Source organism: Aquila chrysaetos, chromosome 23, assembly GCF_900496995.4.
Source record: "Aquila chrysaetos chrysaetos chromosome 23, bAquChr1.4, whole genome shotgun sequence".
NCBI classification, from domain to species: Eukaryota; Metazoa; Chordata; class Aves; order Accipitriformes; family Accipitridae; genus Aquila; species Aquila chrysaetos.
In genome coordinates, this window is record NC_044026.1 from 17,032,366 (window position 1) to 17,044,805 (window position 12,440).

General features: G+C 42.1%; 1 protein-coding gene across 1 annotated transcript in view; it reads right to left on the reverse strand.

Annotated features, from left to right (window-relative positions):
* Positions 1 to 8,015: 8,015 nt before the first annotated feature.
* MID1 (midline 1) overlaps positions 8,016 to 12,440 on the reverse strand; it is a 264,289-nt gene continuing 259,864 nt past the window's right edge. The window contains exon 11 of the transcript XR_003921164.1: positions 8,016 to 9,471. The gene's annotated coding sequence lies outside the window, so the exon portion shown is untranslated. The remainder of the gene's footprint in view (positions 9,472 to 12,440) is intronic.

A 12,440-nucleotide genomic window follows, 5' to 3' on the forward strand; every position in this document is an offset into this window, starting at 1 on the left:
AATCACATCCTAAAGCTCCTGTTGTCAGGCTCTCTGCAGCTCCAGAACTGCAGAGCATGACTTACAGAGTCACCACACCTGGAGTAATTGGCATTACTGTGGGTTTAATTAGTCCTCCTTAACAAAAGTCAGTGACTCATTGTAGGCAGAAGTCCTTCTAGCCCAAATGTTCTTTTTTTTCGTCTTTTCAAAATACAAAGATAATATTTGGGCTTGTGATGGGATGTTATGTGATGGCAGGCCCACAGAAAGCTGACAATGCTCTGGCATAGCCAGCAACATCGTAAGATGGCTTTTCTCTCTAGGAGGAATTGGCATCCAGAGGAAAAGCTGCTGACTTGGACTATCCATGCCAGACTCAAATAATGCTACCTGGAAGAAAAGAATGAACTAGCTGAAATACAATACTCCATTTCCATGTTTTCCTCTATTTACGAGACTGGAGAGAAGTGGATGCTTTTGACAATTGTCTGGACAATTGATGCTAGCAGTGAAGAATGCCTTATTTTAATCACCAGAAGTGAAATTAATGTCACCTAGTTTAAGCTGACTCAAAATAAAGTTATGAGTTTAGCTGATCGTCTAGACTCCTTCTGTATTCTGTGGAGACTTAGAGACATTTATGAAAGGTGATTCATCCCACCCTGGGTATTCAGTAGAGGGTGGAATAATCACTCTTTAGAGGTGTCTGTCCTTCTCCCTTGGCTATAGCAGGAAGCTAAGTGCTAGTTTAGGCTAAATGATTAACATTTAATTGGTAGGCAAGATTAATCCCAGTTCATTTTAAAACTTCCCTGGCTACAACATGCTTAATGCCTTCCCATGAATTCTGTAACATACTTCAGTGGTGCCTAGAGGTGGAAATGAGGCATGTTTCAAGCTCTGGAACACAGAGGCAGACTTCTGCCCCGTGCTAAGCTGCTGGGGCCACATGAACCTTTTATCTCAACTTCCTCCTGGGTTCCAGTTTGTGGCCATGGCTGGTTTGAAACCTGGATTTTACTTTTCAGTAAGCTGGTCTTACAGAAACACAAAGATATCCTAGGCAAAGGTCCTAAGAGACATAAGACTTGCTTTTGCTGGGGTTCTGTTACTTAGGGGTTTCATGTTGAGAAGGGTGGTGATTTTCCTGCTTTTTTCAGGGCGTAAGGCTGAACCACAGACATGTAAGGCCATGACCTATCTTGCAGGATAAGGATTAAAAATGATGCTATATTGAGACAGGATTTTTAAAATGATGAACAAGTTAGACGCCTGATCAAGACTGTCATATGAGAATGGGTGCAAATCACCAAATAGCTCTACCTTCTTCTTCCTCCCACTCTTCCCTTTCATTTCAGCTCATGCAGTGTTCTCAGTGTATTTTAATAACATTGTTTGACTCCCAAATTCTGCTTTCAGTGAGAATTCACTTAGAGTATGATAATAAAATGAATTTTTCAATAGTGGTACATTAAATTGCAATTGTGCAGTACTGAGTTTGGATCACAATTCTACCGTCATTGTGCAGCACTGAGAGAATTGTATCACTGACCCTTCCTAGGGGAGAGTCATATAACACAGCTTCAGGTTTCTGTTACTGAGTTTTATAACAGTAGTAACGTAAGAATTTATTGCTGACCTGATACGCAGGAACAAAATCTTGCCACTTAATAAAGCTATTAAACACTTTGGATTTTTCCCACGTAAGAGATCAAACTTGCAACATTACCCAAATTTCCCTGGCATTACTAGTCAGTATTTAATGCCATTGTACAGAATCATATCTTTTGTCCATAGATTTTATAATCCTAGAAGATACTGTGCCTGGAAAGTGTTTTTATTGCAATTCAATTCATCCTAGATATTACCATCAAAGATTAAACATCACTCTATCAACAGTGCTTGTTAGGGAAAAAACCACCTGGTGTATATACAGCAAAGGTTATTATATTTCCCTTTCACAGTAGAGGTTTTTAAGTCTTAACAATGGACTAGCCTTTTATTGCCGAGATTAAAGCTGAGAATACGACAAGCAGAGAGAGGTGCTTCTCTGTCTATTGAATTATCTGATGATTTAAACAGGAGGGGAAAAAGATAATTTTCCCCCAAAAGCTGCTTTTTTTTTTTTCTCCCCAGCAATCATATCTATAATGCCAAGTTCTAGAAACATTACTCTTCTAAGAAATTTTCCACCTCCATTGTTTCAGGTATACCTATTTCCCCAAAGGGGATTTTTTATTTGTTTAAATCTTGAATTACGTGTTTTCATGTGCAGCTGAAACTACATTAATTAAAAGTGGCATTAAGGTAAGATTTAATTTTTAAAACCATAATTCTGTTACATTAATCACTGGAACAATTTCAGTGTAAAAACTCTCCATTTATTGAAATCTTTAAAATCACCCTGAGCACACACGTAGGAGACACACTCACACCGGAAGGTACTGGTGTAAATCACTGAATGAAATTGAGTTTTAATGCCAAAGGTGACACAACCCCGGCTCTGTGAGGCACCGCTGTGAGCCTGGCTCAGCGCTGCTCCTGCAGAAGTGCTGCTGCGGGACCGTGAGCCCGCTCTTAAGATAAAGCCACGTGAGCAAAGAAAAGTGAAAAGAAAAATGGGAGTGAGTCTGGAGTGGTTAGTCCAGGACTTCAGAGGGAAATATTGGTGTGAAGGCTGTAAAGCTGGGTGGTGGTGGGAAGTAGAGAGGCAGGTGATGGCAACTCAGCAAGATGAAGGTTCAGCCACGCAACGAGGGATGGCACTTCCCTGCCCGCCCGATGGCTGCAGGGCGGGCAAGAGCCCCACCGGTGAGCGTGTCGGTACTTATTAGCCGACAAAGACACGCTGCGTGCTCACAAACTGCGTACAGTCCTTCCTCACGTCTTTCCGCAGGCTGAAGGACGCCCGGTTGACGGGTCCCCCCGGTACAGCTGTGCCGATGCGCTCCGAGGGAGCCGGATCCATAGCCGGCATCCCGCGGCGTGCCCTGCCCGCCCCTTGGCTAGCAGCCCCCTCCCCGAGCTAGCCCGCAGGCTGCCCCGGCACGCTCACACGCAGAGCCCAGTGTCCTCCGAGGGTCCTGCCCGCTCCTATCGCCGCGCTCGCGGCGCGCTGGTGTGCGAGGGGCGAGCCCCCAGCCCAGCGGCTCGCCTCCACAGAAAAGAGAGAAGCGGACAGTCCTCCTCTCCGAGCTTAAAACTCGCAATCCAGCTGTCCAGATACCCGTCTGCATGAAACTTGCATTTATTTAGGCAAAATGTTAAAGGTAGGTAATATATAGTGTGAACATATACCCATTTATTTACCGAATCTATGCCCTGATTTACAAGTAGACTGGAATAAAAATGTTCCTTAAATGGCTTAAGACACTCACCGAGGTCCTGCAGCACCTTCTCCTCCTACTAGACGTAACTCATCCTACTCTGACTCTCGCCCGGGAAGCTGAAGCTGAGGTTTGCTACCCGGCACTCCCCAGGGTATGAAGTGCTAACCTCGTAGCACCTGGAATGGAGGCACTGAAAAAAAAAAGAAGAGGAGCCTTCTGTAATTTAAACAGCTTCACAATGAAAATGATGAGCTTCTTAGTAACTGGAACACATTTAAGATTCTTTGTCATGTTATAGCTGTTCATTGATCAGGAATCACAGCATTCATATGCCTTTTCAGTTTTTAATATTAAATTAAAATTGATCCAGGAAAAAAAATTGAATAATTTTTTAACTTTTTGAATGCCTTTTTTCTTTAACTTTTTCTATTCTTTTAAAGCACAAAAAAGACATCTCCAAAACAGATGGCAAGTTGGATTAAATTCACTGATATAACTCTGGAAAAAATGTGAGGCTACAAATTTGTGGCTTTTTTCAAAGCAGCATATTTGGAAAAAAGTTGTTAAGTCTTGTTGCCAGGACACTTAAAAAAATGTTTTTGTTTCAAATGCACTTTATGAAGACTTAGCTTGTATTTCACTTACGTCAATGGATGAGATGTTAATTTGTCAAAGCATAGATGCACATACGGATAGAGAAGACCCACACTCTGGGAACGCCATCTGTAAGCCTGCCTCAGCTGGAAAGTCTATGGCTCTGTTAGCATGGGAGTTATGTTGCAACAAAGCAATTCACTTCTTCAACTTTGCCTCCTAACATTATATGTTGACTTGCGAAAGTCCAATGTTAACACAACTCTACGGCTTCCAGACCGCAACTGGCTGGTATACGGCCAGCTTAAAAACTGGGCATCTGCCAAAGTGGACGTACCTAAAAGAGAACATAATTATGTGTGTAACGGATCCTTGCCACGCCGATGGTCTCCCTGCTAATGCTGCCATCGCTAATTTTGATCCCCACGCGTGTACGGCGCGTGGGAGACAAGTCCCAAAAAGCAAGAGCCATCAGAGCGCACGGCGGTCCGCCGGAGCCCGGGGCTGGGGCTGAGCCCCTGGCAGCGGTGCAGAGCCAAGGGGGCTCTTGCAGAAGATGAGTCTCCCTCTGCGCTTCTCCGGGCTGTAAGCAGATGGGATGGACGGACGGACGGATGGACGGGGATCTGGCAGCTGCACCCTGAGCGCACGCGTGGCCTACGGAAAGGACGCTTTGCTTTTCTCAGACAGAGCGGCTGGTCCCCCAGCGAACGCAAATCCGCCCACCCCTCTGCAACGTGTGTGGAGGAGAGCGGCACGGAGGCAGCTCCAAACCTCCGCGCACCTCCAGCCGTTGCAGTGAGCGTCCTTCTGGGAGCAGAGAGACCTGGCCTCAAATGAACAAACGGCACAACATCGATGGAAGAATTCGTGCCTTCTGCTGTATACTTCTTTACATATGATAAAGGGCGCCTATTAGCTTCTTCTGTGCAAGTAAAAATAAATTCAGCTGACTCTTTCCTTATGCATATTCTTTTCTGATTCTAAGATTCCCCATTTGCATCACAGTGCTATCCTGATTCCCAATGGTATGAGATCTTTTTCATATGTTCTCTTTTCTTCCTAGATTAGGATAGTGATTTATTGTATCCACTAAGGACTTTTTTTAAACTCAGACCAGTATGCGAATCCCCTTTCTTAGCTTCCTGACTTTTTTAAAAACTTGAGAGAACACCAGTAATTCAAATGCAAGTAGCAGTGCTGGGAATGGTTTCTGACTCGCTGTAATTACTGGCACAAAGGCAGTTAAATAGAGCTACTGATAAGTCTGCTATGAGGAGGCTATAGCAAAGGGAAAAGACTCTCCTCCTCCTTCCCCTTCCCATTATACATAAAAATAACTGTATTCTAAAAGGGCAGGGGAAAAAAAAAAAAAAGGTTGTTCTTTTTTTTTCCTTTTAGTCTGAGCCTTAAGATGATATGCCCAAGAGGGCCTACCAAAAACAGGGGATCAAAGTTCAGCAGTAACATAAAACTGAATGAGAAGAGATTCCATTAGAGATTAAAATGACAAAATTAAGGTCAATTAATTTAGGTCAACAAAGGAATGACCCAGTTGTTAACTATGGGCCATTTTATGTGTCTAGAGTACCTTGGCTGCTGCTCTGGAGAAGCCATGTCTCCTACAGATCCTGTGGCACATGTGCCAGCCCCCGAAGATATCTCCCATGCCCTGGAGTTTCTCAAATGGCACTAGATGCCTGTGCTTAGGCACTAGTCACTTACATGTTGGCATTTATGTGTCTTAGTTTTGAACCAAACATCTCACAGAATGCCTGGTTCCGCTTTCATCTGCTCTGAAATTTTTTTGTTTTGTTTTGTTTTATACTGCATATAAAGCTGGAGAAAGCATTTAGTAGTTTTTGGGAAAAGAATCATGTAATTTTTTTTAGGATAACAGTCATCATTGTCAGCTCTTTTTGTGCCTGTTCATGTAAAATAAATTGGTAAGCACCTAGAAAATAGCTTCAAAATAAGTAGAAGTTAACATGCATTTGTCAAGAACAAATATATCTGACGAATCTTATTTCCTTCTACAGTAGGGTAACCAGATCTGGGAAGAGACAAGAGGCAGTACCTGTCATGTAGTTAGTACTCAGTGAAGCTTCTGGCACTGTCTCCTGTGACAATCTTAGAAACAAACAAGGGAAATGTTATCAGAGTCGTTAGAAAAACTCTGCTCGGAGAGCAGCTATCATTAAGTTCATTGTCACAATAGTGGCACTGATGGGTATTCTTCAGAGGAAGGGAGGGTCTGTCTCAGGCTGAACACTTCTTGGTTAGCTCCCAGACACCCCAAAGAGGTGGAACAGAGGATATATTTATTACATTTGCAGCTGACACAAAGCCAGACTGTAAATTCATCGCAGCACCGGACTGAAAACAAACATGATCCTGACAAGGTGGGATTAAAAACAGACATGCTCCTGACAAGGTGAAGACAGACTGGAGGTAGATCTCCTGAAGAGTCTACAGGGATTGCAGTGACTGTGACGGGTATGTTATTCAACACTGCCATGGTGTCATGAGAAAGGCAAGCGCTATATTGGGGTTTGAAGACTTGAAAGATGATTGTTTTTATTCTTCTGCTCCCAACAGCTGCTAAAGTCTTGCACTGAATTTTGTACCCAGTTTTGGGCACTGCCTTTGTAGTAAAAGCAAGGTAGATCGACTGAAAAGAACCCACAAGGAAGCAATACAAATGATGACAAATCTCAAAAAACATGATTTATGGGGGGAAGGCTGAATCAACGAGGGACTTTAAACTTAAACCAAGAGAAAAAAAGAAACATAGGGGATGTGGTATCAGTCTTCAAGCACAGCAAGCGAAATGTTGCCCAACTGCCGTATTTGGATGTTTATGGCTCTTGGTGTCAGAATTAGCATCAGCTAAGCTCATTCGGTAGGCCCAGTTGTGCTCCAGTTAAACCTCTTTACTGGCGTTGATACGCCACAATACCATAATGGGGTTCAACACGTTCTCTGAGAAGGGCAAGGATGCTTTATTCAGCATTCCCAGCACTTGGGCCTGGCCTAGCCCTACTTGGGAGAGCTGATGGGACACCAGCACTGGACTGCGATAGTTGCAGGCACACCGAATTCACCGAGAGTTTCCCTTGACTAACGTGGTCATAAAGCATGCTAATTCAAGGAACAATTAACTACATATCATGACATGCCTCTGCCAGGAGAGAAGTGCAGAGTTTATAAAACTTGTATTGTAGTTGGCTCATGTACTTTATATTCTTTTCTTTTTTTGGTAGTAAAAGGTGACTAAATAGGTGTGATTCTTTTAGCACAAGCTCAAGGAGCAGTTCTGAGCAAGTTTAGATAGGGTATCTCTGAGGCAAGGCTGCAGGAATGTGATGGAAAGCTGTCTTTCAGCCAAAAGTGAAATTAAACATTTTTTTTATACTGCTGGCTGAAATTCGTGACTCAGAGATAATCCCAAACTATGTTGATTTGGAGAGAGAAAAAAAAAATCCCCTGAATTTTGTTTTACTTGTCTCGCCCACAGCTCATCAATCCCAGTAAAACCCCTCTTTTTTTCTCTCTTACCTGTGCACCTCTCCAAATTTAGCTTTGCTGTTATTACCCTTGACTTCAATAGTTCTACAACACAAAATAATTTTGCTCCAGAACTGTTTCAGTTTCTATGAAATTACATGGAGGAGAAAGCTTGTGTAAGCAGGGAAGAGCGACTTGGTTTCAGGGAGTCACCTTGATCTAAGGTGAGGGTGTGAGGCTGGGAGCCCTTCCCTTCCCCTTGCCATGAAGGCTGCTATCCTTGGTCATAAAAAGTCAGGCAAATCCACCCATGTGTTGACCTGATGTTTTTCCTCACTCCAGCTTTCACTGTTTTCCTCAAGGCTATCACTGGGATAAATGTCTGGAAAGCTGCCTCCAGCTGCATATGCCCTGTGATTTCCCTTCAATGGGAATTCCTTAGTGAGGCAGTGATTCATGGACAAATTACTTGTCTGTTGACCATTATCTTAAATTGAGATTAGATAAGGTTTAACTACCACCCTTACTTTTGTTAAGCTTGATTCTGCCCAAACTAAAATCATTACTGAAAGTCACAGGCTTACTTTAGCAGAAATTAAGAAGTAGAGTTAACATTCTTTATTACAAAAATCAAGACACATTCATACAATCCAAAACTTGCTAATAAATTGTTATTTCTTTCCATATCCACAATTTCCTTAGCCTGGTAAAAGAAAATCACTGACAGATGGCCAAAGCACCATCTTTCACAACCCAAATCATCTAGATTACACATTCATTTATATATATATATATATCCCACAATACATCTGCAGTATCTTATTCCAATAACTAAACATCAGTTCATTTACATTTACATAAATTCCATATTTTAACACCATTCGGAGCACAATAACCTTACAAAGATTTTTTCAAAAGCCTTTCGGATTACGGTGACTGTAGTTACATTTCATTAACATCCTTGACAGTGAGACCTCACCAACGCCTTGGCAAAACTTCCTCATCATCCAGTATCAAACATCCTCACCACCCTTCAGACACATTCCATTCCAGAAAACCATCCATCGTTGCTTTTAACCACTTAATCAGTGCCTGCTTCTGTGTAAAAGACAGATCAGCCCTACTTCTGCCACATCAACCCACCAAGCTCCCAAACCTAGAGGCCTCATAGGGACGCAGTACTTGCCTAGTTACCTAATTTACCAAAAACCTTGGTAGGGTCAACTAGAGCCAGAAAAAAGTGGCTCCACGTTCCCACCGTGCTAGTGGAAGGGCCCAGGGTTTATAAGGAGATAGGATTAATTCCACGCTTGTATGGACTGGGAAGTACTTAAGGCCCTGCTTGCACGTGAATCAGGATCTTAGGCTGACTAAGTTTTAGGCAGCAGAAATGAAGGAACATTTTGTTCAAATAGTGAAAATTAACAGAAGTAACGAAGCAAGTTGCCACAATCAGTGAAAATAAGTTACAGTTTAAAAGCTGCCTCCATTGCAATGATCATTGATGTTACAAATCACAAAGGTAAGGAAAAAGACTGTCATTTTACAGAAGTTTTTCATGCTGTGTTGTTTCCTGCTGTTGGATATTTCACATTTCTTTTTCTTTTTAATGAGTAGAAAAGGGAAAGAAAATGTTCCTTCTTTCTTGACTTGTGTTTCAGTTCCTTTATCTTCTGCTGCTGCTTCCGACTCCAAGTCCCCTAAGCAGGATGAGCCAGTGCAGTTTCACAAGCTATTCCCATTCTCTCTGCAAAGAGAAATCCTCAGACTGGTCCCTCCAAAGCACACCAGACTACCTATATCTCAGTCCTGTCCATATTCCACTTTTCACTGGGACTTGAACCCCATTAATCCCTCTTTGCCAAGCCTTTTCCAAAATATTCGCCTAGTTTGGGTGATTTTCCTTAGCTATCCTTCCTGGAACGCGAATCCTTTTCCCATCAGGAAGTGCTTCCTGCAGAAACTCTCACCTTTTATTTGAGCAATTCTTTTTCTATCAGCCTGAAGAGCATCAACAATCTTCACTATAACATTTCTCCAGCCTGAGTCATTTCCTTCCCTTTTATGAGGAACAAACAGTTAACAATACTTTGCATGTGAAGGGTTTTTTAAACTGTGCACTCTATTAACCTGAAGGATGAATCATACCTCACCACAGCATCATTAGATAAATACTCATGCTGTTTAGAAACAGATAAAAAGAAACCTCTGAAAGTAACCTATACAGTGTAGAGAGGTGAGTCTAAGATAAAACCCTGGAAAAAGGGATATTTACATCCATCCACAGAATATTTTTCTCTCCCCATTAAGAATTTCTGGATGGTAGCCATCCAAAACAATCTGCCATGAATATCAAAAGGACGCTCAGTTATTCTTCAGAGAATCAGCCCTATTTCCTTTGCAGAAGATGCAAATAAATTACATAGTAGAGTAAGTAGTTTTGACCTCCGCGTCTGACTTAATGTTAAAGAGCCCGCACTTCTCAGCTATCTCTTACACATTCCTTTCAACTTATAATTGTTGGCTACTTTTCCATTAGAAGAGAATTATGCTGAGAAGCTCTTGATGCCATCACAAAACCCGTTTGGCACAGGCACTGTGAGTTTAATACTTGTACTCAGTCTATCATACTGATATATGCTTACTATTCTGAGGAATGACTGACGCAGCCATGTCAACTGGTATCTACCTATTCTAGCTTTGATACGATCTCATAGTTACATGTTGAATTCAGGAAACGCCAGAGGAGATCTGATTGTGACATCTATTAAAACAAACTTTAAGAATGATGCTAGAACAATGTTAACTATCAATACATAGCATTTTGCAGCATTGGATAAGCAACCCAGTTTGGAGTCTAAAATACTCGTGCACTTGATCAGTGCAATAGAATGCATACAAGCACATACAATCTCCAAGGTGGTTTGTTCTGTGGTCAAATAGACACATTTTAATTCATTGACTTTGCCTGGATGGCCATTTTACTGAAGCATTATTATAAATAACTTGCTTTGAAAAAAAAAAAGGGCTCAGTGGCTAGAACAGTCTTTGATTAGGGGAGGTGTCTGCATTTAATATGACTTTGACTTACAATATTTCACCTTGTTCATATTTAAGAGGTGAAATCTGGGCTCCACTGAGGCCGATGAAAAATTGCCTGCTTACTTCAGCACAGCAAGGATTTTAAGTCAGAAGCTGTCTATAAATTTCTGTATTACATCCAAAGAAATGGATTTACTCTATAATCACCACTATAAAAATGTCGATATCTCATTTGCTAAACATACAGCGTTATAGTCACTTGATCTGCCTTTAGCTATCTAAAAGGCAGGTATCAAGTACATGGTAGCTGCCTGTGACTCCTCATATGACCAGCGGTGAAAGATCAGTCATGGAGTGGGATTCTTCCCGGTCCGAGTTAGGTTGCTAGAATATCTGGGATGAATATTTGGAGATGCTATTTGCTTCCCATTTGTTATGGAAGATGCCTAGAAAATATACTTAGGCCTAGGCAACTAATATTTGGGCATTTAGATTGAAGTGTGATTAATCTCACCCACAAAGCTTCGTCTCAGAAACAGCAAGGTTCCTTTTTTCCTCTTGCTGTCCTGTGAAGTAACCTTCTTGATTTCTATAGACCTAACTGTCTATAAACAGGTTGACTGCATTTATTCGCACACCAATATTGACTTCTATTTAAAACTGTTATTCTCCTTTCCTGGTGCTACCCCTAATCATATGTTTACAGACACAACCACCTCATCTCCATTCGGCCATCAATTGCTAGACTAAATAAACCACATACACATCTCCCCTTCTAACCTAGGCTCTCCCTTGGCTTTCCCTTCTGATGATCCTTTCTCCAATCCTGTGTTATTGAATATCCCTTTTCTTGACTATGGTAGACCAGAATTTTGCAGTCTTCCACATAAGCTTCTACCAGACTCATTGCACCATGGTAGCAACCCTTTCTGGTTTTACCTTCCTAGGTGCATTCCCCAGTTATTTTATTTCCATCTTCAACTTCTATTTCTATATTTTATTATCAGAGTTCCAGTCATGACAAATCTTCCACTTTGTTTCTGTTACTCTTATAATACCTGATCAAAAATATGTCAAGTATGTTAGTTGTAACAAATTACAATCTTGCAAACACACGTTTGGTTGCCTCTTTTTGCATTGTCTTCATTCTGACAACAAAGACCAGTGGTATGAGCCTTCATGCAGTGGAATTTGACATTTTTTTTCTTCCCATTTGTCAAACTTTTAGGAGAGTGGGGAGAAAAACATGGGACAATGACTTTCCACTCCTCAAAATTAACTGTGAGGCCTGCCTGCCCACAAGCACTACCAAGGCATAAGGAGGCAGCTTTCCATCCCTTCATGGAAACATGGAAAAATGTATCCCAGACTTCTTACACAGACCTTCCTACGAGGATGAATGCCACTTAGAATTTTCCCTTTGGGCCTTTTGGACATGCCTTTAGAAGATGTGTCGTCTTCACACCCTGCCCTGCAGCAGTTTTCCCTTGCATTCCCCGACTATAGCAGTAGCTGGGGAAGGTACCGGAGAAATGTCCGATACGTTGCTAGTGGAGCTAGTTTAACCTCTCTTTCTGCAGGGTCGGGTTCCTTAGCCAGAGGAACCCGCCTAAAACTTCACAGCGTAATTCTGTTACCACACAAGATGTGGAGACAAGGGCCAGCCTGTGGCCTCACCGTTCCTGCCGTGAGAAAGGGAAGGATTAGAGCTGAAGGCTTTGGGAGCTGGCTTGCCCCTCTTTCTACTTTTGGGGAAGCAGGAAAAATTGGGCCAGTGGGAGCACTTAGAGGGAAAGTTGTACCCACACCCACCAACCCACTCCGCATGATTTGCAGAGCTTTTGAATTCCACAGACAGATAAAAGGTTGTCAGGACCTCAGCCTACAGCACTTCTGTGTGCATGAGAACCAGCACAAGTGCAGGTGCTTTATACCAAATCCCTAAAACTACTTTCCTGTCCCTGTACCAAATAGCAGCTTTGTAGC